Consider the following 27,363-nt stretch of genomic DNA (forward strand, 5'->3'; position numbering starts at 1 on the left):
ATGCCTTGGCAGGCATTTTACAGCTTTACCTACCCTTTAGTTCCTTCTTGTGCAGAGCCTCAAGGCCAGCAGTTGTGAGAAAATAGGGTCTTCTCAGGTCTTCCCTGGGCACAGCACAGCTCTGCATATGCACGAGACCTCCTGGAATCTCAGAAACATGTCTGGACTTTATAAAGCCCCCGTGGACATCTCACTCTCAATCTTTTTCTTTTTTTAATTAATGTTTTTGGTCTGCCTCTTGTTAACCCCTACCAGTGTTTCTACTTTAGGCAGCTGTGATGTTAAGCAGTTGCTACTGATTATTTCTGACAAATGCCCTGGGGACAGGGCTGGTCTCACAGAGTGAGTCAGTGAAGAGAAACTCTGAGAATAAAGCTTTTTCAGTGAACTGCCAAACTGGTGAAATAGTGACAGTTCTCGGGGGATAGGACTTTTGGGGGAGCTTCAAACCTTTTCTGCTCCCTCTGGTGGCTACTAGGCTGCTGGTTTTCGTAGCTGCTGTGGTTATGAGGCTGTTGGTTTTCAAGGTAACTATAGAGCTGGAGAGAGGGATATGGGAATAGGTCAAGTTAAAATGCCACAAAGCTTGCGGTTCTTACAATGATTCGGTATTTTTCTTGAATAAATGCGCCTAGGATTGTTGCAAGGTACTTCCAGTTCCAGATTATCATGTTGTCAGTGTTACATCTAACAAACAAGACATGTTGACGCAGGGTATGCATGATGTCAAAAATGCTTAGATATTCACACTTAGTGATTTAAATAAGTCAAATTCAATCACAGAATCATTTCTTGTGTAGCTCCTATGATGAGCCAAGTACCGCACCCTGGAGAATAACAAAGGTGAGTGAAACTGTATTATTTAAGATTCTCACTGTAGAAGCAGACAGAAACTCAGCTGAATCTTGTGTAGGCGAAAGGGAGGCTTGTTGGGATGGTCCAACAGTGCCCTGCACAGATCAGAAGTAAAGATTGCGTGGAAATGAGAATGTCTCAGCCAACACCAACATGGGTAGAAGACAATACCCAGAGAAGAATTCTTCTGCACACTTACTTGAACCCTGAAGCCTTGGCTCCTATGGAGCCCAGAAAAAACTCTGGGGAGTGGTGAGATTAGAGCTCTACCACTTGAAAGCTATAAAAAAGTAAATTAAAGAAGTAGTTTCTTGCAGGATTGAACTTGTAGTTTGAGATTTGTTCCTACCTCCCTTAAATGTTTACAGAATTGGTGTTACACCACACATTCTGTTTTATTCATGAAAAAAAAAAATAGGTTATGGGCATTTTTCAGTGTCCTTAACCTGGTTTTATGGTATATTTCTTCAACTAGATGTGTTATAATTTATTCTGTCTCTTTATGTGGGACATATAGTTTCCAATTTTTTATTATTACAAACGATGCTGTGAGAAATAATTTTCACATTAAACCCTGTCTGTCAGGCTTTTGCAATACTTTCATATCTCCTACATTTACAGTATTTTTCTTCTTCTCATTTTATCTTTATCACAGTTGAACATTCAGTTAAATTTATTGTTTTATATTGCATTGTATGCATTTTAATGAGGTGCTTCTCAAATTCTTCCTGGAATAGGATAAGACACAATAAATAAAAGCAGAATGCCCATATTTGTAAAACAAAAATCAGTAAGCTTAGTGTGACAAATATGAGTTCACAGGGATGAAATTGCCCAGATAGTCTAATGGATCTATGAGTTACAGAAACTTAGTCACAGAACGCTTAAACGCTCAATGCTCCTTATCTGTAAAATAGGGATGATAATAATAACAATACCTTCTTTATAGAATTGTTACGAAGTCTAAATGAAATAATTATGTATACCAATTAATACAGTGTTTGGCTCTTTGTACGTGCTCCAAAAGTGTTATTATTAGTAGTATCATTGATGGCCACTCAAAGGTAACCAGTGGCAAACAGGAAGTAATGTGATGGCCTACTTAAGTGACTAGATGACCGTGCTGGCCACCACAGCATTTTCTGGCAAAGCCAGCTCTTAATTTTAACCCTTCTTCAGGGCTTTCATAAATTATGACTATTTTGGTTTGAGGTAACAAAAACTCAGGTCAGACTAACACAAGCAAAAAAGGAGATTATAACATTGATATGGACATTTTTCCTGGAATCTAGTGGCAGCAATGATTTGCACCTCAGGATCCCAGTGGAACCATGGATTTGAAAGACTTCATGACTTCTTGCCGTGGCTTGCCTCTGCTCCTCTCTGGGTCTTCGTATCTTTTCTCTCTTGTAATGACTGGTTTCTTCTCCTACTTAGTCTACACAGAGGAACACGGCCACCATTGGACCAAGGTTTTACATGTAGCAGGTTCAGCAGCCTGGAGGGAAACCCAACCCTGGGACCAAAGTCAAGGCCTAAAGCCCAAATTCCTAGTGGTCAGGTTGATGACCACCGTCTGTCACTTTGTGGTACTTGGTGACTTGTGTGTTGCCGTGATGGGGGAAGCTATGCCACCAGTGTTTCAAATGCCAGGAGGGTCACCTGTGGACACGTTTTAACAGAGCTTCCAGACTAAGACAGACTAGGAAGAAAGGCCTGATGATCTGCTTCCAAAAAATTAGTGAAAACTTTATGGATCACAACAGAATATTTATCCAACTCACTTGTTTTGGGCACCACTGTGCCACCCGGGCTCCCGACCCATCGTCAGAAGGGACCGATTGCTGGAGGAGGACATCATGTTTGGTAAAGTAGGGGGCCAGCAAGGGTGAGGGAGACCCTCAGGTGAGATGGACGGGCAGAATAGCTGCTATGGGAGACTCGAACCTGCTGGTGACTGTGAGGCTGACACAGTCCCAGGCATCGTTTTGCTCTGTTGTATGTAAGGTTGCCCTGAGTTGGAGTCGACTTGACGACAGTTATCTATCTACCTGTGATTGATTAGCCTACATTGGGATGGATGCCTATCCCAGAATCAATCACTTGTAGCTAAAGGAGCTACACTGTTGCATAGCCTGCTGCCATGATAACCATGTGGCTTGGTTCTCAGAAAATGGAAATGCAAAATCCAGAAAAGTAAGGACTAAAGTCAGATAAATAGGTAATAGATGCTCGTTACAGTCCCTCCTCCCCACCATCTTCCTGTGGTCATTGAGAAAGCAGTTTATGCAGGAGCGCAAACACTCATCCGGGGAGTGGGAATTGATGACTAGGCTTGGTCATTCTGTCCCTTAGCTTGTAGGCATACCTTCCTCTGAGCTCCCTCTGTTTTTCTCTACCCGTGCCCACTCTCCAGCCTGTAGGCAAAGTAAGGCTTGCCGAGTGTTCCAAGTGAAAGGTGCTGTCACATTTTACACAGCCCTTAGGACCATCACTTGGAACACTTTGGTCCTTTGTGTTCTGAGAGCAAGCACCTTGGTGCTCGGTGGAGGTGTCTTGAAGAGGTGTTAAGCACCAGCTGACAGAGATGGTGAGGTGGTGTGTTTTAGAGCCTAACCTGCTATCAGGGAACATACAGATTTTGTTATTTCCGTATTAGCAGCTTCCTCTCTGTGGACTTTGTCACATGAATTTCGGAAGGATGGAGTGTTTTCCTGGTTGACACCTTAGAATCGCTCTTTGTGGCACAGTCAGAAATATTCCCAGGTCTTGCTGGCTGCTGCGAAGTCTGAGCTGCTGAAGACAACCTCTGAGTGTCACTTGCCACAGTGTGCGAGGTCGGGCGTGGCTGAGCTGCTTGTCTGGACACAAAGCCAGAGCATTATGTGCCCTGCAGAAGGCCCATCGCCCTGGAGCCTGCCCAGGAAGGAGACTGACACGTGTGGGTCATTCCACGGAGCCTTTTCCTCTTCACAGAGCAGAGCAGTCCTTACACTTCCAGAAGAAAATGACAGGGAATGTGCTCAGACAGAGGGACAACGTTACCACTGCCTTCTGGACAGCCCTTTCTTTGTGGACTCGTACCGGTCATTCTTTTACCCATCGTATCTAATCCTTTTTTTTTTTTTTTGATCTAATCCACTTCTATTTTGTGTTCTTTAATAAAGGAAAGAAAGGCAACAGTTGTTTCATGAATTCCTTCTGTGTGCTACAAGCAGCGCTGTGCGTGCTGGAGATGGTTTGTATAGGCTCACGAGAGCCAGCTGTTTGCTTTCCAGGAATTTTGCAAGAAACTGTTAAACAGGGCCTTAATCAAAAATTAAAATATGTTAACATAATTAAAAATAATATAAACTATTTTAAAATGAAAGATAAATATTCACAACTCATCACTTTTTAATTATTTGACTACATTTTACTGTTACTTACGCTGTAGCAGTTATTTATGTCTGTGGTATCTGTATGTTGGGAATATTGTAAATACCTTGCTACTGCGCAACTCTGTCGTACTGGTGGCTTGGAATTGGCCATGATGGCGGTATTTAAGTGGTGCAGTTTGTGATCATCTACTAACCTAAAGGTTTGGTGGTTTGAACCCACAGAGCAGAGCTGTAAAAGAAAAGCCTGGCAATCTGCTTCCATAAAGATTACAGCCAAGAAAATCGTACGGGGCAGTTGTACTCTGTAACACACAGAGTCATCGTGAGCCAGAATTGACTCGATGGCAACAAAGTTCCTTTAGTCAGTATTTATGCCACAGAAATCAAGAAACCCTACAAATCAGGTCTTGATTTATTGCTTTGTTGATTGCCTTAGAAAGTGATGGAAAAAAGTGAAGAACATGATTAAACTTAAAAGTGTGTCATGTCTGTAGCCATTACGTTATGAATGCCACAAAAAATTGTGGATATATTTTTCCAGTATTCAAAATTATTGCTGGATTCAGCAAAGAAGTTGCTCGTGTCATTGACTAAGGAGTGAAGTCTCACATACATTTTTGTTGTTTCACTTTTGTCTTACTCATTAACGTGAACAAAAATGTCACCAGCATATCCGTGTCTTATGTTGTTGTTGGTAGGTGTCATGGAGTCGATTTGTCTCATACTCCTACTCATCGCAACCCCATGTGACAGGGTAGAACTGCCCCATAGGATTTTCTAGGCTGTAATCTTTACGGGAGCAGATTGCCAGGTCTTTCTCCCATGGAGCTTCTGGGTGGGTTCTAACTGCCAGCCTTCAGTTAGCAGCTGAGCACTTAACCGTTGTGCCACCAAGGCTCCTATCCATGTTGTAGCTACACTTACTTGTCAGTTGCACCCTGGTTTGGCTATGGATACAATGGCAAAAATCAATGAAAGCATTTCATGAAGAATTAATAATGAGTATCATGTAGTAGTAGTAAATTGTGTTCTACATATCCTTTCTATCAATAACATTTATAATAGTTATAATCTATAACGTATACATGCACAATTTTTGGAGAGCCAATTGTAATTTTTAGCTATTCTTAGCTATTAGTTACTCTGCCATGAGCATATTTCCGTCCTTATCTCACTCTCCAAGACCCAGTTCAGAGGCAAATTTATTCCTTCTTTGGGGTCCTCTAGATTGGTCACAGCCCTTTCTGAAGTGCATTAGGGTCTATGCAGGTCCTGAGCAGATAATAGAAATTTCTTAGCACAAACACAGTTGAAGGATGGGGACCTTGAATTCTTCAGCTCTGAAACTCTAGATCTGAGCTAAGTGTTTGGTACATAAACCCATTGCCATTGAGTTGATTCTGACTCATAGCAACTCTATAGCACAGAATAGAACTGCCCCACAGGGTTTCCAAGGAGCGGCTGGTAGAATCAAACTGCCGATCTCTTGGTTAGCAACCGAACGCTTAACCACTGAGCCACCAGGGCTCCGTAAGAGGTACCCAAGAAGTGTTGGTTGAAAAACATAGCCAGTGCCTTGTGGTCTGAGATAAAGAGAAAAGGAGGAGATCACATATATAGAAAAGAAACAATCGAGAATACTATAGACCACCTTTCTTTTTAATTAATAGACTATTTTTGAGAGTTTATAGAAAGATTGTGCAAAGTACAGAGATCCTGTGCACTTCCTTTACCCCACCACAGTTTCTTCAATTATTAACATCTTGCATTAGTATGTTACACGTGTTATCATTGATGAATGAATATTGATACATTGTTATTAAGTAAAGTCTTTAGCTCACATTAGGGTTCACCCTTAGTGTTGTTCAGTCCTGTGCGTTTTGACAAATACTTAATGTCATGTATCCACCATTACAGTATCATACAGAATAGTTTAACTGCCCTAAAAATGCCCTGCATTCCACGTATTCAGCACCTCCGCCCCATCCCATCAACCACTGATCTCTTCACCGTCTCTGTAGTTTTGCCTTTTCCAGAATGTCATATAGTCGTAATCATACGGTATGTGGAATTTTTTTTTTTTATGCAAATAAAAATTTATTCATTGATTTTTTTTTTCCCCTCCTAGATTTTCAAACAACACTTTAGTTCAGAAGTAACTGTTGTGAGTCTTCTGAACCTCTTTCGAAGAGCAGAACCTTCAAAGAATAGGGAGTGGTATGTATTCATTTCCCCTTATAGCCTTCTGAGTTGTTAACGCTTTTGTTTCAAGTTCATATTGGTTTTCTTTTTTTTTAACATTTTTTGTGACTTATATAACCTTTGGCGGTGGTAGTAGAATGGATCTTTTTTTTTTTTTTATTAACTTTTATTGAGCTTCAAGTGAACGTTTACAAGTCAGTCTGTCACATATAAGTTTACATACATCTTACTCTGTACTCCCACTTGCTCTCCCCCTGATGAGTCACCCCTTCCAGTCTCTCCTTTCATGACAATTTTGCCAGCTTCCCACTCTCTCTATCCTCCCATCCCCTCTCCAGACAGGAGATGCCAACACAATCTCAAGTGTCCACCTGATATAATTAGCTCACTCTTCATCAGCGTCTCTCTCCCACCCACTGTCCAGTCCCTTTCATGTCTGATGAGTTGTCTTCGGGGATGGTTCCTGTCCTGTGCCAACAGAAGGTTTGGGGGCCATGACCGCCGGGATTCCTCTAGTCTCACTCAGACCATTAAGTATGGTCTTTTTGTGAGAATTTGGGGTCTGCATCCCACTGATCTCCTGCTCCGTCAGGGGTTCTCTGTTGTGCTCCCTGTCAGGGCAGTCATCGATTGTGGCCGGGCACCAACTAGTTCTTCTGGTCTCAGGATGATGTAGGTCTCTGGTTCATGTGGCCCTTTCTGTCTCTTGGGCTCATAGTTGTCGTGTGACCTTGGTGTTCTTCATTCTCCCTTGCTCCAGGTGGGTTGAGACCAATTGATGCATCTTAGATGGCCTCTTGTTAGCATTTAAGACCCCAGACGCCACATTTCAAAGTGGGATGCAGAATGTTTTCATAATAGAATTATTTTGGCAATTGACTTAGAAGTCCCCTTAAACCATGGTCCCCAAACCCCCACTCTTGCTCCGCTGACCTTTGAAGCATTCAGTTTATCCCGGAAACTTCTTTGCTTTTGGTCCAGTCCAATTGAGCTGACCTTCCATGTATTGAGTGTTGTCCTTCCCTTCACCTAAAGCAGTTCTTATCTACTAATTAATCAATAAGAAACCCTCTCCCTCCCTCCCTCCCTCCCCCCCCATAACCACAAAAGTATGTGTTCTTCTCAGTTTATACTATTTCTCAAAATCTTATAATAGTGGTGTTATACAATATTTGTCCTTTTGCCTCTGATTAATTTCGCTCAGCATAATGCCTTCCAGGTTCCTCCATGTTATGAAATGTTTCACAGATTCGTCACTGTTCTTTATCGATGCGTAGTATTCCATTGTGTGAATATACCACAATTTATTTACCCATTCATCCGTTGATGGACACCTTGGTTGCTTCCAGCATTTTGCTGTTGTAAACAGAGCTGCAATAAACATGGGTGTGCATGTATCTGTTTGTGTGAAGGCTCTTGTATCTCTAGGGTATATTCCGAGGAGTGGGATTTCTGGGTTGTATGGTAGTTCTATTTCTAACTGTTTAAGATAACGCCAGATAGATTTCCAAAGTGGTTGTACCATTTTACATTCCCACCAGCAGTGTATAAGAGTTCCAATCTCTCCGCAGCCTCTCCAACATTTATTCTTTTGTGTGTTTTGGATTAATGCCAGCCTTGTTGGAATGAGATGTAATCTCATCGTAGTTTGAATTTGCATTGCTCTAATGGCTAATGATCGAGAGCATTTTCTCATGTATCTGTTAGCTGCCTGAATATCTTCTTTAGTGAAGTGTGTGTTCATATCCTTTGCCCACTTCTTGATTGGGTTGTTTGTCTTTTTGTGGTTGAGTTTTGACAGAATCATATAGATTTTAGAGATCAGGCACTGGTCGGAGATGTCATAGCTGAAAATTCTTTCCCAGTCTGTAGGTGGTCTTTTTACTCTTTCGATGAAGTCTTTAGATGAGCATAGGTGTTTGATTTTTAGGAGCTCCCAGTTATCGGGTTTCTCTTTGTCATTTTTGGTACTGTTTTGTATTCTGTTTATGCCTTGTATTAGGGCTCCTAGGGTTGTCCCTATTTTTTCTTCGATGATCTTTATCGTTTTAGTCTTTATGTTTAGGTCTTTGATCCACTTGGAGTTAGTTTTTGTGCATGGTGTGAGGTATGGGTCCTGTTTCATTTTTTTGCAAATGGATATCCAGTTATGCCAGCACCATTTGTTAAAAAGACTAATTTTCCCCAATTAACTGACACTGGGCCTTTGTCAAATATCAGGGGCTGATACGTGGATGGATTTATATCTGGGTTCTCAATTCTGTTCCATTGGTCTATGTGCCTGTTGTTGTACCAGTACCAGGCTGTTTTGACTACTGTGGCTGTATAATAGCTTCTGAAATCAGGTAGAGTAAGGCCTCCCACTTTCTTCTTCTTTTTCAGTAATACTTTGCTTATCCGGGGCTTCTTTCCCTTCCATATGAAATTGGTGATTTGTTTCTCTATCACCTTAAAAAATGACATTGGAATTTGGATCGGAAGTGCGTTATATGTATAGATGGCTTTTGGTAGAATAGACATTTTTACTATGTTAAGTCTTCCTATCCATGAGCAAGGTATGTTTTTCCACTTTAGTATATCCTTTTTAATTTCTTGTGGTAGAGCTATGTAGTTTTCTTTGTGTAGGTCTTTCACATCCTTGGTAAGATTCATTCCTAAGTATTTTATCTTCTTGGGGGCTACTGTGAATGGTATTGATTTGGTTAGTTCCTCTTCGGTGTTCTTTTTGTTGATGTAGAGGAATCCAAGTGATTTTTGTATGTTTATTTTATAACCTGAGACTCTGCCAAACTCTTCTATTAGTTTCAGTAGTTTTCTGGAGGATTCTTTAGGGTTTTCTGTGTATAAGATCATGTCATCTGCAAATAGAGATAATTTGACTTCCTCCTTGCCAATCCGGATGCCTTTTATTTCTTTGTCTAGCCTAATTGCCTTGGCTAGGACTTCTAGCACGATGTTGAATAAGAGCGGTGATAAAGGGCATCCTTGTCTGGTTCCAGTTCTCAAGGGAAATGCTTTCTGCTTCTCTCCATTTAGAGTGATATTGGCTGTTGGCTTTGCATAGATGCCCTTTATTATGTTGAGGAATTTTCCTTCAATTCCTATCTTGGTGAGAGTTTTTATCATAAATGGATGTTGGACTTTGTCAAATGCCTTTTCTGCATCAATTGATAAGATCATGTGTTTTTTTGTCTTTTGTTTTATTTATGTGATGGATTACATTAATGGTTTTTCTGATATTAAACCAGCCTTGCATACCTGGTATAAATCCCACTTGATCAGGGTGAATTATTTTTTTGATATGTTGTTGAATTCTATTGGCTAGAATTTCGTTGAGGATTTTTGCATCTCTGTTCATGAGGGATATAGGTCTGTAATTTTCTTCTTTTGTAATGTCTTTACCTGGTTTTGGTATCAGGGAGATGGTGGCTTCATAGAATGAGTTAGGTAGTATTCCGTCATTTTCTATGCTTTGAAATACCTTCAGTAGTAGTGGTGTTAACTCTTCTGTGAAAGTTTGGTAGAACTCTGCAGTGAAGCCGTCCTGGCCAGGGCTTTTTTTTGTTGGGAGTTTTTTGATTACCATTTCAATCTCTTTTTTTGTTATGGGTCTATTTAGTTGTTCTACTTCTGAATGTGTTAGTTTAGGTAGGTAGTGTTTTTCCAGGAATTCATCCATTTCTTCTAGGTTTGCAAATTTGTTAGAGTACAATTTTTCATAATAATCTGATATTATTCTTTTAATTTCAGTTGGTTCTGTTGTGATGTGGTCCTTCTCGTTTCTTATTCGGGTTATTTGTTTCCTTTCCTGTATTTCTTTAGTCAGTCTAGCCAATGGTTTATCAATTTTGTTAATTTTTTCAAAGAACCAGCTTTTGGCTTTGTTAATTCTTTTGATTGTTTTTCTGTTCTCTAATTCATTTAGTTCAGCTCTGATTTTTATTATTTGTTTTCTTCTGGTGCCTGATGGATTCTTTTGTTGCTCACTTTCTATTTGTTCAAGTTGTAGGGACAGTTCTCTGATTTTGGCTCTTTCTTCTTTTTGTATGTGTGCATTTATTGATATAAATTGGCCTCTGAGCACTGCTTTTGCTGTGTCCCAGAGGTTTTGATAGGAAGTATTTTCATTCTCGTTGCATTCTATGAATTTCCTTATTCCTTCCTTGATGTCTTCTATAACCCAGTCTTTTTTCAGGAGGGTATTGTTCAGTTTCCAATTATTTGATTTTTTTTCCCTAGTTTTTCTGTTATTGATCTCTAGTTTTATTGCCTTGTGGTCTGAGAAGATGCTTTGTAATATTTCGATGTTTTGGATTCTGCAAAGGTTTGTTTTATGACCTAGTATGTGGTCTATTCTAGAGAATGTTCCATGTGCGCTGGAAAAAAAAGTATACTTTGCATCAGTTGGGTGGAGAGTTCTGTATAAGTCAATGAGGTCAAGTTGGTTGATTGTTGTAATTAGGTCTTCCGTGTCTCTATTGAGCTTCTTACTGGATACCCTGTCCTTCTCCGAAAGTGGTGTGTTGAAGTCTCCTAGTATAATTGTGGAGGTGTCTGTCTCACTTTTCCGTTCTGTTAAAATTTGATTTATGTATCTTGCAGCCCTGTCATTGGGTGCATAAATATTTAATATGGTTATGTGTTCCTGATCAATTGTCCCTTTTATCATTATGTAGTGTCCTTCTTTATCCTTTGTGGTGGATTTAAGTTTAAAGTCTATTTTGTCAGAAATTAATATTGCTACTCCTCTTCTTTTTTGCTCATTGCTTGATATATTTTTTTCCATCCTTTGAGTTTTAGTTTGTTTGTGTCTCTAAGTCTAAGGTGTGTCTCTTGTAGGCAGCATATTGATGGATCGTGTTTCTTTATCCAGTCCGAAACTCTCTGTTTCTTTATTGGTGCATTTAGTCCATTTACATTCAGCGTAATTATAGATAGATAAGTGTTTAGTGTTGTCATTTTGATGCCTTTTTATGTGTGTTGTTGACAATTTCATTTTTCCACATACTTTTTTGTGCTGAGGCGTTTTTCTTAGTAAATTGTGAGATCCGCATTTTTGTAGTGTTTGACTTTATGTTTGTTGAGTCGTTACGTTTTTCTTGGGTTTTATCTTGAGTTACGGAGTTGTTATACCTCTTTGTGGTTACCTTATTGTTTACCCCTATTTTTCTAAGTAAAAACCTAAGTTGTATTGTTCTATATTGCCTTGTATCACTCTCCACGTGGCAGTTCTATGCCTCCTGTATTTAGTCCCTCTTTTTGATTATTGTGATCTTTTATATATTGACTTCAGTGATTCCCTGTTATGAGTATATATTTTTTTTAATTAATCTTAATTTGTTTTTGTGGTTTCCCTATTTGAGTTTATATCAGGATGTTCTGTTTTGTTACCTTGTGTTGTGCTGGTATCTGATATTATTGGTTCTCTGACCAAACAATATCCTTTAGTATTTCTTGTAGCTTTGATTTGGTTTTTGCAAATTCTCTAAACTTGTGTTTATCTGTAAATATCTTAATTTTGCCTTCATATTTCAGAGAGAGTTTTGCTGGATATATGATCCTTGGCTGGCAGTTTTTCTCCTTCAGTGCTCTGTATATGTCGTCCCATTCCCTTCTTGTCTTCATGGCTTCTGCTGAGTAGTCTGAACTTATTCTTATTGATTCTCCCTTGAAGGAAACCTTTCTTTTCTCCCAGGCTGCTTTTAAAATTTTCTCTTTATCTTTGGTTTTGGCGAGTTTGATGATAATATGTCTAGGTGTTTTTCTTTTTGGATCAATCTTAAATGGGGTTCGATGAGCATCTTGGATAGATATCCTTTCGTCTTTCATGATGTCAGGGAAGTTTTCTGTCAGGAGTTCTTCAACTATTTTCTCTGTGTTTTCTGTCCCCTCTCCCTGTTCTGGGACTCCAATCACACGCAAGTTATCCTTCTTGATAGAGTCCCACATGATCCTTACGGTTTCTTCATTTTTTTAAATTCTTTCATCTGATTTTTTTATTCAGCTATGTTAGTGTGAATTCGCTGGTCCTCCAGATGTCCCAGTCTGCATTCTAATTGCTTGAGTCTGCTCCTCTGACTTCTTATTGCGTTGTCTAATTCTGTAATTTTATTGTTAATCTTTTGGATTTCTACATGCTGTCTCTCTATGGATTCTTGCAACTTATTAATTTTTCCACTATGTTCTTGAATAATCTTTTTGGGTCCTTCAAGAGTTTTATCAGTGTGTTCCTTGGCTTTTTCTGCAGTTTGCCTTATTTCGTTTCCTGTGTCTTGAAGCATTCTGTATATGAGTTTTTTATATTCTGTATCTGATAATTCCAGGATTCTATCTTCACTTGGGAAAGATTTTGATTCTTTTGTTTGGGGGGTTGTAGAAGCTGTCATGGTCTGCTTCTTTATGTGGTTTGATATGGACTCCTGTCTCCGAGCCATCACTGGGAAACTTGTTTTTCCAGAAAATCCACTAAAAAAAATGCAGTCAGATCCCTATCAGAATTGCCTTTGGATTATAACCGCCACCTTGTTCCCTGTAAGGATGAAAGTCTGAGATTTGGATCATATATGCTTGGCTGTAGCTGGTTCAGTGTTTTCAGTCCAATTAGGGGTGGATTTTTGGTCCCTTGGTCTTTTGTTGTTGTTGTTGTTGTTGTTCCTTCTCTCAGGCCGAAAGAGTGGGTTAGGAAAAGACCAAAAGAAAAAAAAAGGGGGGAAAGCAAAGCTGCCGCAGAGCCAGAGCCGTTCTCCCTCTGGCTCAGGCAATTCCAATGTTAATGAAGCCACCTGGGGAGGGTGGCGGAGGGATCAGCGAGATAGGAGAGTAGCACCTCAGAATATAGCCAGAGTTGCTTGTCTTGCTTGGAATGATTATTATATCTGACATTCCCGCAGGGCGTGTTGCCTATATGTGCTGGCTGTGTGGAGATTGCCCCCGGGGGTCTGGCCCTCTGAAGCCACCCGCTGCCAGTCCAAATCCTAGTGTCAAGGTTCCCCTGCTGGGATGCTTTACTCCCGGCTCCAAAATCAGTCGCTGCCTCCCGGGGACTTCTCGTCCTGCCAGCCGCGTCGCTGCGCCACCTCCGCGGACTGGTTGGGCCCCCTCCCGGAGTTAGTTCAGGGGAGTGGAACAGCTCTGTGTGCTTGTGCCGTTCCAGCGCCCAGTCAAAATCCCGGTGGCACGGTTCCCCGGCTGGGACGCTGCTCTCCCAGCTCCCAGACCAGTCACTGTCTCCCGGGAACTTCTCCCCCTGGCTGCGTTGCCACGCGGCCCACGTGAACCGGCTGGGCCCCCTCCCGGGGTGAGTTCAGGGGGATAGGGCTGGGCCCCTTGTTTGCGCTGTCACCTCCCCTGGGCTCTGCCCTAAATTGGGCACCAAAGGTTACCTGACTGGGACGCTGGCTCCAGGCTCCAAAAACAATCGCTGCTTCCCCATATTTGTTCATTTTCCATCTCTAAATCTGTGTTTGTTGTTCAGGGTTCATAGATTGTTATGTACTTGATCGATTCACTTGTTTTTCCGAGTCTTTGTTGCAAGAGGGATCCGAGGTAGCGTCTACCTAGTCCGCCATCTTGGCCCCGCTCGGTATGTGGAATTTTCAGACTGGTTTCTTGCACTTCTTTCCTTTCCTTGTCTTTCTGTGTTAGGTAGGACTTCCCGTGTGATGTCGTATAGCAGTGGGGAGCAGGAACATCTTTGCCTTGTTTCTGATCTTAGGGGAACATCATCTAGCTTCTCACCATTAAGTGTGACGTCAGCTGTAGGTTTTTGTAGGTGTTCTTTATTAAGTGGAGGACGAGCCTTCTCTATTCCTAGTTTGCTGGGAGTTTTTTTTTTTTTTTTAAATCATAAATGGGTGATGATTTTAGACCACTTTTAAAATATAAATTTCCTTAGGATTCCTAAAGGTGACAACCTGTATAAAATACAGCCAAGCTTTGGTTGACAAAAGCCTGATGAATGAAAACCCTTGATGAAATGGAATTATTTGGAGGTGATCATGTGTAGGGAAGAATGAGACAAGTCACAAGGTAACCAGGACAACTCAGGTAATTGCCAAATCCATCCCGATGGTTTCCTTTGTAACACTCATTGAACATTTTCTTGAACGTGGCAGGCACTGGGTTTTCCATGCATCGTGTGTGTAAGGGAAGTCCCAATGGAACATTAAAAGCCCACGAGGACTTACCCTTATCCCAGCCTGCATATCCTGGCTGCAGGCTCCTCTCCAACCCTCTGGGTGGGACCTGGAGGCTACCTCTCCTAGTCAAGAGGTATTTCCAGTCTTTAAAATCCAGCCATTGTTCACAGGCTAAGTTTCCTGTTCAAAGAGTGTGCAGTGACCTATTTCCCCAAAATACATATCCCACCAGGATCAGATTTTCCCGGGGCTGGCCAGCCACTCCTCTCAGACGGGCAGTTCCTAACAAACTTGGAAAGAAACACAAAGATCTCCCTCCGTCTTCCACTTCCTCCACCACAGTTAGTCATAACCCCAGTAGAGGTCAGCCGGAAGCTGTCCAGTCTCCAGCCCAGCCCAGTGCAGAGTAGGTGTGTCAAAGAGGACAGAACCATCATTTACATCCCCCCCACCATCCTTTCCACCATGTATTGCATGCCATTTTCTCAGTGGAGCCCCACAATAAAACCGAAAAACCAAACCCAGTGCCGTCGAGTTGATTCGGACTCCTAACAACCCTATAGGACAGACTAGAACTGCCCCATAGAGTTTCCAGGGAGCACCTGGCAGACTTGAACTACCGACCCTTTCGTTAGCAGCCGTAGCACTTAACCACTACGGCACCAGGGAGCCCCAGAATAGGCAAATTAAAATGTCAGGGTGTGGGTCATCATTTCTCCCCTGGATTATCGCAGCAGACTCCCTGCTTCTGTCCTTGCCCCTGGCAAATCTGTTCTGAACTCGGAGACCAGAGGGGTCCTGTTAAATGGCACGTTAGAGCCTGCCACTCCTCTGCTCAGAACCATCCAACGACCCCACTTCAATCAGAGGTAAAGCCCAAGCCTTACAGTGGCTAAAGGCTCTGCATGATCGACGCTCTACTACCCCAGTCCCTCATGTAGCTGATTTCTTTTGTGTTAATGTCAGGGATTTTGGTTGAGGTATATTTTGTAGACTGCAGTTACCCAGGATTGCTGATTACCTGTAGGCTTCATATAATGGTTGATATTTTTGTGTATATAACCTTTCTGAAAAATAATTTATTTTTTTTGCTGTTGAGAATATACATAGCGAAAACATAAACCAATTCAAGTTTCTACATGTACAATTCAGTGTCATTGATTACGTTCTTCAAGTTGTGCAGCCATTCTCACCCTCCTTTACTGAGTTGTTCCTCCTGCATTAACATCAGCTCGCTGGTTTCTAATATTCCTATCCAATCTTTTGAGTTGCTATTATCAGCTTGATCCCATGTAGATCCATCTTAAAAGAGCATAATGCTCTAGGCAGACATTCTTTAGTAGTTAAGCTAAATTACTGTTTGGTTTTCAGAAGATGTCAGGGGATATTTTTGGTTTAAGGTTTAAAGATTATCTTAGAGCAATAGATTTGGGGGTTTATCCAGCCTCCATGGATCCAGAAATTCTGGATTCCATGAGAATTTGAAATTATGTTCTGCATTTTCTCCCTTTTGATCAGGCTTCTTCTATAGTATCTTTGATCAAAATGTTCAATAATGGTCACGTAGCTGATTTCTTACTAGTCTCTCCCTTACTTACTCCGTCTGAGCCACAGTGATCTTCTTGCTGTTCCTGAAACTCACCAGGCATACTCCCACCTCGGGACTTTGCCCTTATTTTCCCTCTCTCTGGAACTCTCCCCTCAGATATCCTCACGGCTCACTCCCTCATCTCCTTCAAGTCTTTGTGCAAATGTCACCTTCTCAATAACATGTATGGTACTAGTTAAAACGGCAGACTGCTCTCTTCCCCTATATTATTCTCCCTCCTCACCCTGTTCTGTTTTTACCATAGAATTTATCACCTTCTATCAAAAAAAAAAAAAATTTTTTTTAATTTTTTTAATCATCCCATGGAAACCCTGGTGGTGTAGTGCTTAAGTGGTATGGCTGCTAACCAAAAGGGTCAGCAGTTCAAATGCGCCAGGCGCTCCTTGGAAACTCTATGGGGCAGTTCTACTCTGTCCTATAGGGTCACTATGAGTCAATATCGACTCGACGGCACTGGGTTTGGGGTTTTTTTATCATCCCACATCATTTATATATTTATTATGTTTATTGTTTATCTCTCTTTCAGTAGAATATAAGCTCTAAGAGGGCAGGATTTCTGTATTTTTTTGTCTATTTTGTTCACTGATGTATCTCAGATGTCTAGAACAGTGCAGGGCACAGAGTAAAAAAAAAAAAAAAAAAACCAAACCCATTACCGTCGAGTCGATTCCAACTCATAGAGACCCTATAGGACAGGGTAGAACCGCCCCATAGGGTTTCCAAGGAAGCACCTGGTGGATTCGAACGGCTAAGCCTTTTGATTATCATTGGTAGCTCTTAACCACTACGCCACCGTGGCATAGAGTAGGAACTGAATAAACATTTGTTCAGTGAATTACATTTCATTTTAAAGATGAAGAATCTGAGATGCAGAGAGGCTAAATGGCCTGCTCAAAATCACAAATGTTAGTGAGGCAACCCGGAATAGAGATCGGTTTCCCCCATGTCAGAACCCACACCGACCTTCTAATCCTGGCTTCTCTGTCATTGACAAGTGGAATTGTGGGAGAAAGTTCTAGGGAGTTCTCTCTAGAGAGAGCTGCTTTTGGGCTTTGCTAGCTTTACTTGTTCATCAAGATCAAGAAAGCCATTTAAAAACTCTAAAATGTGGATTTTTTCAGTTTCTTTTGGAAATCGTCGTCTTATTGGGATGATTTTATGTACATATGTTGATACTTGCAAAATAAACTTGAAACAAGGAATTTTTGTTGCTGGTAGTGGAGGAGGAGAGAGAGGTGTGGTTGAGGAGGAGGAATATAGAAACATCAGCTTAATCATGTGAACTGCTCTAATAATAAAGCTGGTAGCTCCTTTCTGACAGAGAGCCTCGGGAAACTGAATAGGAGATAACTTTCCTTTTAAGAGACAGTTTTGCTGAGTCATTGTCCATCTCTGAATTCCCTCTCTCTTCCTTCCCACTCAGACTGCTGATTTCATTTCTAATTTATCTAAGGGGGTTTATGAGTCATCGTTGACATTGCAATTTCTTTAAGGCCCTCTACTTCTAAACACTGTATTATTTCAGTTATTTATTGATGTATAACAAACTACCCTAAAACCTACTGGGTTGAAACAACAACCATTTATTTGCTCACCATTCTGTAGGTCAGGAATTCAGGCAGGATTCAGTGGGGTGGTCTTTTGTTCCAAGTGGTGTCAGCTGGGATCATTCATTTGACTGCATTCAGTTGGTGGCTGGCTTAGCTGGAAACTTGGCTCTGTGCACACCTCTGACACCTCAGTGCTCTCACCATGGCCTCTCTCCAGGCATTTGAGCTCCCTCTCAGCATGGTGGTCTTAAGGTTTATCCTTGAAAGTTGCAAAACAGTGGTATTTCTACTATATTCTTTTGGTCAAAATAAGAAACAGAGCCAGCCTATATTCAAAGGGAAGGAATATTTCTCATTGGGAGGAGTAGCAAAGAATTCAGTTATAACCCTATTTAATTAATTAAATAACCAAATATAGATGATTTGTTCCCACTTTCGCCTGTGCTTCATCTCACTTCTCTGAAAAATAAATGAGGTATTCAAGGAGCCTTGATCCCATGAGCACCTAATATATGCATCTCCGTTATTTATGAACGCTCCCACTTCAGTCAAGCACTCACTTTAGGAATTTCTCTGCATCCAACTCTGTTCCTGCTTGGAACCACTCTGTCTTGCCATGGAAGTTACTCCCCAAATTCCAGATCCCCATCACCATGAATCCCTACCTCACAGGCAGACCATCCCCCATATCCATTGTGTCTGCTTTTTCTGGGACCTTGTGGCCCTAGGACATCCTTCTAAATGGTATAATTATTGCAGGATACAAGGAAGGAGAAAATCTGGTTCCCACTGGCTGAAGTTCTAATTTTGACATTGGAATTAATTTCCCCATAGGAAATTGTTGGCTCTGCCAAGTGAGACATTTGGGTGAGCCCGGCAGCAGTTAATTTCAAGATGGAAATGCTACATCTGGGACTGAGCCCAAGCAGGACCAGAGGGCACAAGTTAACTGCATAAGCAGATAGTTCAGTCCCCCATGTCACACATGTGGTTGTACCGGCACCGCTCCCTAAGCTCACAACTATGGCCATATGTGGGATTTCATAAGAGCAGCTGAAGAAAGAGGAAGAAGCCTTAGCTTGGTTTACATTTGAGTTGGCTCAGTGTGTGGGTTCAAGCCTAAAATGGACAGCTACTACATTACAGCCAAACTCAGGGTTGGCCTTGAAAGAAAGTGGGGAGGGGAAATCTTCCCAGTGGGCGGAACTGCAAGTAGTGTACCTGGTCTTTCGCTTTGTGTGGAAAGAGAAGTGGTCCAATATGACAAAATATGTGTATTCATGGGCAGTGGCCAATAACTTGGCAGACTGGCTATGGGCCTAGAAGGAAAATGACTGGAAGATTGGAGACAAGGAGGTATGGGGTAGAGGCTGGCAGATGGACCTATGGAAGTAGGCATAAAGTGTGAAGATTTTTGTATCACATGTTAAAAGTCCACCAGAAAGCATCCATCACAGAAGAGGCATTGAACAACCAAGTAGACCAAATTCCTGGCTAGTTGACATTAACCAACCTCCAACATTAACCCTCCAGAGCTGGCATGATGTATTATTGGCTGGATCCGTGAATGGAGTGGCCATGGTGACAGAGAGGGATATTACACATAGATCCAACTGCATGAACTTCCATGTAACAAACCTGGTGTAACTATTGTCCCCTCTGAATGTCCATTCTGCCAGCAACAGAGACCAAAACTGAGCCCCTGATATGGCACTAATCTTTGAGGAGATCAATTGATCACTTGATGGCAAATTGTTTTCACAGCAATAGACAACCCATTCTGGGTTTGAATTTGTTTTTCATGCCGGCAGAGCCTCATGCAGTACCATTATTCAGTGGCTTATGGTGAAGTTGTCCACAGGCATGAGATCCCACACAATAGAATATCTGATCAAGATAAGCACTTCAGAGTGACAGACCTGCCCGAGTGGGCCCATGATCAGATTTTAAGGGGCCATCGATCGTAACTCACACCCCCATTTCAGAGATATTAAAATGTGAAACAATTTAGCATCTTTCAGGGTTGACCTTACCATTCCCCTGGGTTTCTTCTGGGCTTAAGAAGCTCAGATGATCTCATGGCCTCTGAGATGGGGCATCTTAACTATGGTTTGTGTGACTCAGCGCTGGTCTTTAATGTGCAGCTTTGTCCTGCTTGGTCTTTGGTGATGGCCTCCTTCCTCAGTGGCCTAAGATTACAACTAGTGAAATCCATGGTCTGTCTCTTGGCCTGACCTGTGCCTAGGGGTCCTTGGGAGTCGTGGCCCTCATCCCAGCTCTGGCAGATCCCTTGGGGCTCTGTCTGTGACTTTGGCCCTATGATGCAGGCCCCTGCGTCTAGAACTGCCCAGGCGAGCCCTTTAGGCAGCCCTTTCAGCTGTCATCTGTAAACCCACCAGGGCCCTCTCTCTTCTAGACCCACTCTGCCACCCTTTCTATCCCAGGTGGTGATTCCATGTTGACATGGAATGCTTGGAAATTTCCCTTCCTCTCAGAACTCCTGGTAAGAAGTAGGGCTTCCTTCAGACCCGAGAACCTGAGTCCCTACTTCCTCTTTTCAGAGTTTCAATATTCGGAGGGGACAGGGCCAGAACTGCCACTCAGAAACACTCGCCTGCATCTAACTTTCTTACCCGTCTCCAGCCTTTATCCTTCCTGTGTTTATTTCTTTGGGTATGAAAATTGCTTTTACATATCATATCAATAACCAATTTGAAAATATCATGGGAAAAAAAAATTCTACTTACCACGGGGGGAAAAAAAAACCCGTTGCCATCAAGTCAGTTGCAACTGATAGTGACCTATAGGACAGAGTAGAACTGCCCCATAGAGTTTCCAAGGAGTGCCTGGCAGATTCAAACTGACGACCTTTGCTTAGCAGCTGCAGCACTTAGCTACTATGCCACCAGTGTTTCTGTGTTTGCCATGGCAACTAGAACTGTGTATTACCAAGTAGCCAATTTAGAAAGGACAAGCATAAGGAAAATTTCAAACTGTATTGAGAGACAGAGAAGACTTGACTAAATGGAGAGACATTTTATATTTGTAGTTGAGAAGTCAATATTGAAAAGATGTCAATTCTCAAACCAATCTAGAAATGTAGTGTAAATCCCAAATTATTAACATTTTTGTCAGAACTTGCCAAATTAGTCTTTTAAGAGAATATTTAATTTCAAAAGCTCAGTATATAAAAAAAACCACAAATGTGTCATAAAATCTTTCCTTCAGAAGTAATCACTCCTTATAGGTTGGACTATACTCTTACACACACACGTATCTTTTTTTTTTTGTTAACCTAAATGAATCATTTTTCTCATTGTGTGCTGCAATTTTTCTCACTTATCAGTATGTCTTAGACATCTTTCCAAGCTATTAATACGCAACTATCCATTCCTCTTAACCAGGGCAAATATTTGAAGGAGGGTTGCCCCATCATCCATTTATCCATCTCCCTGTTAATGGATATTTGGGTTGTTTCCAGTGCCTTTGCTAAAATAAACATTGTTATACATATATCTTTACACATTTACACTAGCATTTCTGGAGGATCAATTCCTAAGAGTGCTATTGCTGGGTCATAGGGTGTATACAGGTAACAATTCGATCGATGCCATCAAGCTAGTCTGCAAAAATCTTGCGCCTATTTACATTTCCTCAAGACAGACCATTTTCTCATACTTTTTTCAACACTGGGTGCTATCAATCTTTTTAAAATTTTGCCCATCTCGTAAGCAAATACTGCTTCCTGTTGGTGTTGCCCATTTTCTTGATCACTAGCAGAATGGAGCTTCTTCTCATAGTTTTTGTGGCCATTTTGTGTTTCTTCTTTCATGATTCAACTATTTATGTCCTTTGATCATTTTAAAATTGTGTTTTGTTCTTTTTTATTAATTTGTAGGAACTCCATAATATATCTCACCCGTTGTCTAGTACGTATATTGCAGCTGTTTTCACTTCATCTATTTTTCTCTCTTTTTTTGGTTGTTCTTGTTATGACAAAGCTTTTAACTTTATGTAAGAGAATCTGTTAGATTCTCCTTTTAGTACCTCTGATTTGCATCATACTGAGAAATTCCTCCTCAACCCACAACCTTAAATGCATCATCCTATATTTTCTTCTCGTGCATTTAATTCACTTGTGTGAGGTTATTATGGTGTGAGGTTGAGAGCTAACTTACATTTTCTTCCATATCTGTAACTGACAGTTTTAAGATTCCGTATTGAAAAATCCATCCACTTCCCACAGATCTGAAATGTTCCCCTCCCCACATACCAAGTTCCCATATACAACTTGGGTCCAGTTCTAGACTTTCCTATTCTATTTAGTTAGTCTGTTTGTATATTCCTATACCAGCCCCATATTACAGGGTCTGAATACCTTTACATATTTTCAAAAGCAGTTGACAAAGTGAATCTAAAGCTACTTTGGTGAGTAAACAAATGAGAATAGCAAAAAGAAATAAGACAAAGGTAGTGGGTGATGAATTGTGCCATAAAATGTCTCTAATTAGGAGGCTGTGATACTAGTGAAGGGACGAAAAGACAGATTAATAGAACAGAATAACAAGTCTATATCTTTACCTATTTACATGAGCTTAGCATATTATAGGAAACCCTGGTGGCATAGTGGTTAGGAACTATAGTTGCGAACCAGTAGGTTGGTGGTTTGAATCCACCAGGCGCTCCTTAGAAACTCTATGGGGCAATTTTACTTGGTCTTATACAGTTGCTATGAGTCGGAATTGACTTGACGGCAGTGGGTTTTTTTTTTTTTTCGGTTTTATCATATTATAAAAGTCTCAAAGAAATAGGGGAAGTATGAATTATTAAAATAAAAGGATAGTCTTCGGATAATTAGTTGTATTTTAGGAAAAAATAGAATTAAATCTCTACTTCACACATTGTTAAAATAAATAGGTGGATTAAAGACAAATTAAAAGATTAAAGAATAATAGAAGAAAACATAGAATATTTTTATAATTTGAGACAAAAGCAGAAAAACCATAATAGAAATTATTCATATATTTAACTCCATAAATGTAAATTTCTGTATAGCAAATGACAACAACAACAAAACAAAATTAAAATGCAAATACCAACTAGACGGGGAGGGTTTGCTTTGTATAATAGACAAAAACTTAGTATTCTAGAAGTGTACAGGGCTCTTTCAAATCAATAAAGAGATAAACAAGCCAATAAAAGAGTACGAACAAGCACTTTCCAAAAAAAAAGAAATACAAATCACCAACAAAGATCTGAAATGATTTTCAACCTCCCTCATAATGAAAGAATGCATATCTAACAATATTTTTCACTTGCGAAGTTTGGCAAAGGTTTTAAAAACAATGATAAGAAGAATAATATTATGGAGTGTTGCTGTAGATGTGAAAAAAGAGGGACTTTCATGTATTGTTGATGAGAAGGTAAACAGTGAAGCATTTTTGCAGAGCAAGTTGCCAACTAACTGACTAAATAAATGAATAAACCTAAAGTCGGATCCAGTAATGCTGCATGCAGAAACTTAAAGTCTACTGTAATGCTAGCACAGCACACAAGGATGTAAGTCCCAGGTCTTTCATTGCAGTCTCACCTAAATTATCTATAAAGATAATCACGCAATAGGCTAACTCCAGGGCATTTAAATCATTGAGCCCTAAAAACCACAAAGTGTGCAACACTAATACAGTCCATTTAGATTGGTTTGCACCAAGCTTAGTTTGATTCTTTCCCAATATCTTCAATTGTTCAAAAATTCTTGATGTCTCATATTTATTACACAGTCATACATATATGTAGACTTAGACACATACGGAAGCCCTGGTGGCCCAGTGGTTAAGAGCAATGGTTGCTAACCAAAAGGTTGGCAGTTTGAATCCACCAGGTACTCCTTGGAAACCCTATGGGGCAGTTCTGCTCTGTCCTATAGGATTGCTGAGTCAGAATCAACTTGAGGGCAACGAGTTTGGTTTTTGTTTAGACACATACACACACTCATGCCTACAAACACATGAAAGAGTCCAAAAGGATATATATCAAAAAATTTTGTGACAAGACTACTGTCTTCCATCACCACTGCCCTGGCTGAGCCGGGTAGGAGGAGAAACCAAGAATCAGGAAGAAGCTCTTGTGTGTGGTGCTTTTCTGTGTTAAGCGGATGGAAAAGAGCTTTAACTCAAGGTCCTCCCCAAGGCCTTGTTCTTTTAGCATGGTAAGATCAAAGTGCTGCTGGAGTTGGCTTGTACTGGCTCTCAAGTGTATATTATTAACTTTCCAGGAATTTCGTGAGTCTGTTGATAAACACCAGTTACCAGTTGCCAGCCGGGTTGACTCCAACTCATGGTGACCCCATGTGTGTCAGAGCAGAACTGTGCTCCACAGGGTTTTCAGTCGCTGACATTTTGGAGGTAGATTGCCAGGCCTTTCTTGAGAGGCACCTCTGGGTATACTGGAACCTCTAAACTTTTGGTTAGGAGTTGAGTTTGTTAACAGTTTGCACTACCCAGGGACTCCTTGGTAAACAAACATTATTGAAAAATCACATATGTAAACTTATAATTTAATAAATTATTTTAAAAGCAAAGGTTAATCAGCCCTCAAAATGCATCGCTTCCAGTTATGATTTACTGCATTTTACTATTACGTCTGCTCTTGAGATTACTTCCATCTGTTGTATCTTGGTGATGGATATGGGCTGTATTGCTGTGCTGCTGTGCGTCTCTCCCAACTCTGTGATCATGACATCACGTTGGTAGCTTGAAATTCGCCGTGGCGGGAGTATTTACACCATGAGAATTAGCAGGCAGCGCAAATCAATACCTTTTTTTCTTTACACGGAGCTGGTTGTTAAACATTTAACAGCACACCACTGGGTCAGTCACTCTACTAGGAACAATATGTACATTTTCTGTATTAACTGTAGTGAACTGTGTATTATCAATGGGGGCTTGTTGTTTTACATGTATTTTAACAAAAGGAGAAATGCCAGTCAGACCTCCGTACCTAGAAGTAGAATAAATGGGTGAGAAAGAAAATGTGTTCCACAATCACAGTACATGAAGTTAAAAGGGTTTCTCTGGGGCCGAGGGTGGCTGCATATGTTGAAGGACACAGGATGCGGAGTTCGTGGCTTTGACAAGATTGAAAATCACGGCGGCTCCAGAAACTGATGTGCAATTTCAATTCACTGGCACTAAAACCATACCTCAAGTCTTCTACTCTCACCAGTAAAATGAATTGTGTGCTGGTCACGGACTGGTCATTGCTTTGCTTCTCCTCTACTTCAACTTAAGGTCTGAAAAAAACTCCAGCTGTGAAAGCAACATATTCTAAACTGTCTGACCCTCAACTAGTATGTTTTCACACCTGGAGAAGCTCATGTCAACTCATCATGTGGTTCTCCATCTGTACAATAAATGACCAACCTGGGGGAAAAAGGAGCTTCCCTGTGGCAATGTACTTAAAAGAGTTACCAGATTTAAGGGTGTTATTTTTCTTTTATAAATAAATAATGTTCCAAACTTGCTGACCTTTTCCATGCTGAAAACGATGCCAGTAATGCACCTAAAAGATATTTGAGAAAATAACTACATTTGTCTTTTCAGGGGAAAGGTTAGGTTGTAACAAAACGAAAGAGAGAGAGTAACAGCTTTTCAAAATAAACTCACACTGTCCGTAGGCAAGCTGAGAAGGCAGAAAGGGACAGGAGCTGGTTGAATGGACACGGGAAATCTGGGGTGGAAAAGGGAGAGTGTGCTGTCATTATAGAGAGCAGCTGGGGTCCCATAACAATGTGTTTATAAGTTTTTGTATGAGAAACTAACTTCAGCTGTAAACTTTCACTTAAAACCCAATAAAAAAAATTATACTCATACTTTGGAGAGACTATACTGACAAGGGGTAGTGGAAATGTCTCTAGTGTTAGGTGATTTTGAGGCAGAATATTATGTAAGCGGGCCACCTATTAAAATCGTTTCTATGCTGTAAACACTTGGAAACAGGATATTCGAGCCTCATAAAAAGGTAAAATAAGCTAATTTGTTAACAATATGAAAATTATTTTGCAAGAATAACCGATTGACTTTAGGAAAAATGGAAAACGTTAGCTGAATTTCAACAAAGACCTTTGCATACCTGGTGGATAAGGCTGAAAAATGAGTATCACAACTTGTTAGGCAAAGTCCATAAAGCGCTTTTTCCATTTGGTATCTGTGCATGTTGCTGAAGTTCTTTTACAAGTACTGGAATAATCTGAATTTAGGACTAAACCAACATTGTCAAAAAATTGAGCATATTTACCTTTTCTAAAACACACACAGACACACACATATATATATGTATATATCAAACCGAACCCGTTGCCAACAAGTGGATTCCAACTCACAGCAACCTTACAGGACAGAGTAGAACTGCCCCATAGGGTTTTCAGAGAGCGCCTGGTGAATTTCAACTGCCGACCTTTTGGCCAGAAGCCAAACTCCTAACCACTACGCCATCAAGGTTTCCATACATATATACGTGAACAACAACAACAACAAAAAGCCAAACCTATTGCCGTCAAGTTGATTCCAACTCGTAGCACCCCTAGAGGACAGAGTAGAACTGCCCCACAGAGTTTCCCAGGAGAGCCTAGTGGATTCAGACTTATGACCCTGACCTTTGGGTTAGCAGCTGAATTCTTAACCCCTAGGCCACCAGAGTTTTATATGTATATATATATACACACACACACACGCATTTTTTAGAACAAAACTGTGCTGTGTCCTAATAAGTAAAATAAAAATATTTATTTGTTTTTATTGTGCTTTAGATGAAGGTTTACAGAGCAAATTAGCTTCTCGTTAAATAATTAATATTATTTTGTGACATTGGTTGCCAGCCCTGAGACACGTCAACACTCTCCCCTTTTTGACCTTGGGTTTCCCATTCCCATGCGTCCAGCTTTCCTGTGCCCTCCTGCCTTCTCGTTCTTGCCCCTGGGTTGGTAGGTCCATTTAGTCTGGTATACACGGTTGAGCTAAGTGTATTATTGTTCGTTTTATGCGCCTATCAACTCTTTGGCTGAAGGGTAAACCTCAGGAATGAATTCAGTACTGAGTTAAAAGAGGCCATACTCTTGTGGTTTCTCCAGTCTGTCAGACCAGTAAGTCTGGTGTTTTTTTGTGAGTTAGAATTTTGTGCTCCATTTTTCTCCAGCTCTGTCTGGGAGCCTCTCTTGTGATCCCTGTCAGAGTATTTGGTAGTGGTAGCCAGGCACCATCTAGTTGTGCTGGCAAAATAAAAAATATTTTTCAGAGGTAGTTTATTTGATATTTATATTTTGTTTTCAGAATGTGAAAGTGTAGTACTTGGACCAGCAGCATCAGCGCTACTTGGAAGCGTGTTATAAAAGAAGGTTCTTAGGCCCCACCCCAGGCTTCATGTCACTGCTTTGAGCTAAATGCAGGAATTACCTGCACTGATGAATCTGGTATAAGTACAATCAGGAGAGGCCAAGGCTATTTATTGTCAGGTAGGTGAGGGGTTAGAAGTGGTCTGCTCTTCGAGTTACAAGTTTTGAAGATGAAAATAATTCTTAACATTTTGAAGTGAGTTTCTGTTAAGACAGATTTTCTGGGTCAGGTTGAGCCCCT

General features: G+C 40.8%; 1 long non-coding RNA gene across 5 annotated transcripts in view; it reads left to right on the forward strand.

The window, feature by feature from the left end:
• The window catches only part of LOC135228725 (uncharacterized), a 68,337-nt gene that overhangs the window by 24,897 nt on the left and 16,077 nt on the right, over positions 1-27,363 (forward strand). For 3 of the 5 annotated variants that reach the window (XR_010319507.1, XR_010319505.1, XR_010319506.1), the window contains exon 5: positions 6,364-6,452. This is a non-coding gene — a long non-coding RNA (uncharacterized LOC135228725). Of the gene's footprint in view, positions 1-6,363; positions 6,453-14,331; positions 14,659-27,363 lie in introns of those variants that run through there. The other 2 variants (XR_010319509.1, XR_010319508.1) reach the window with 2 other exon arrangements.

The sequence above is a fragment of the Loxodonta africana genome, chromosome 27 (assembly GCF_030014295.1).
Source record: "Loxodonta africana isolate mLoxAfr1 chromosome 27, mLoxAfr1.hap2, whole genome shotgun sequence".
In the NCBI taxonomy this organism is placed as follows: domain Eukaryota; kingdom Metazoa; phylum Chordata; class Mammalia; order Proboscidea; family Elephantidae; genus Loxodonta; species Loxodonta africana.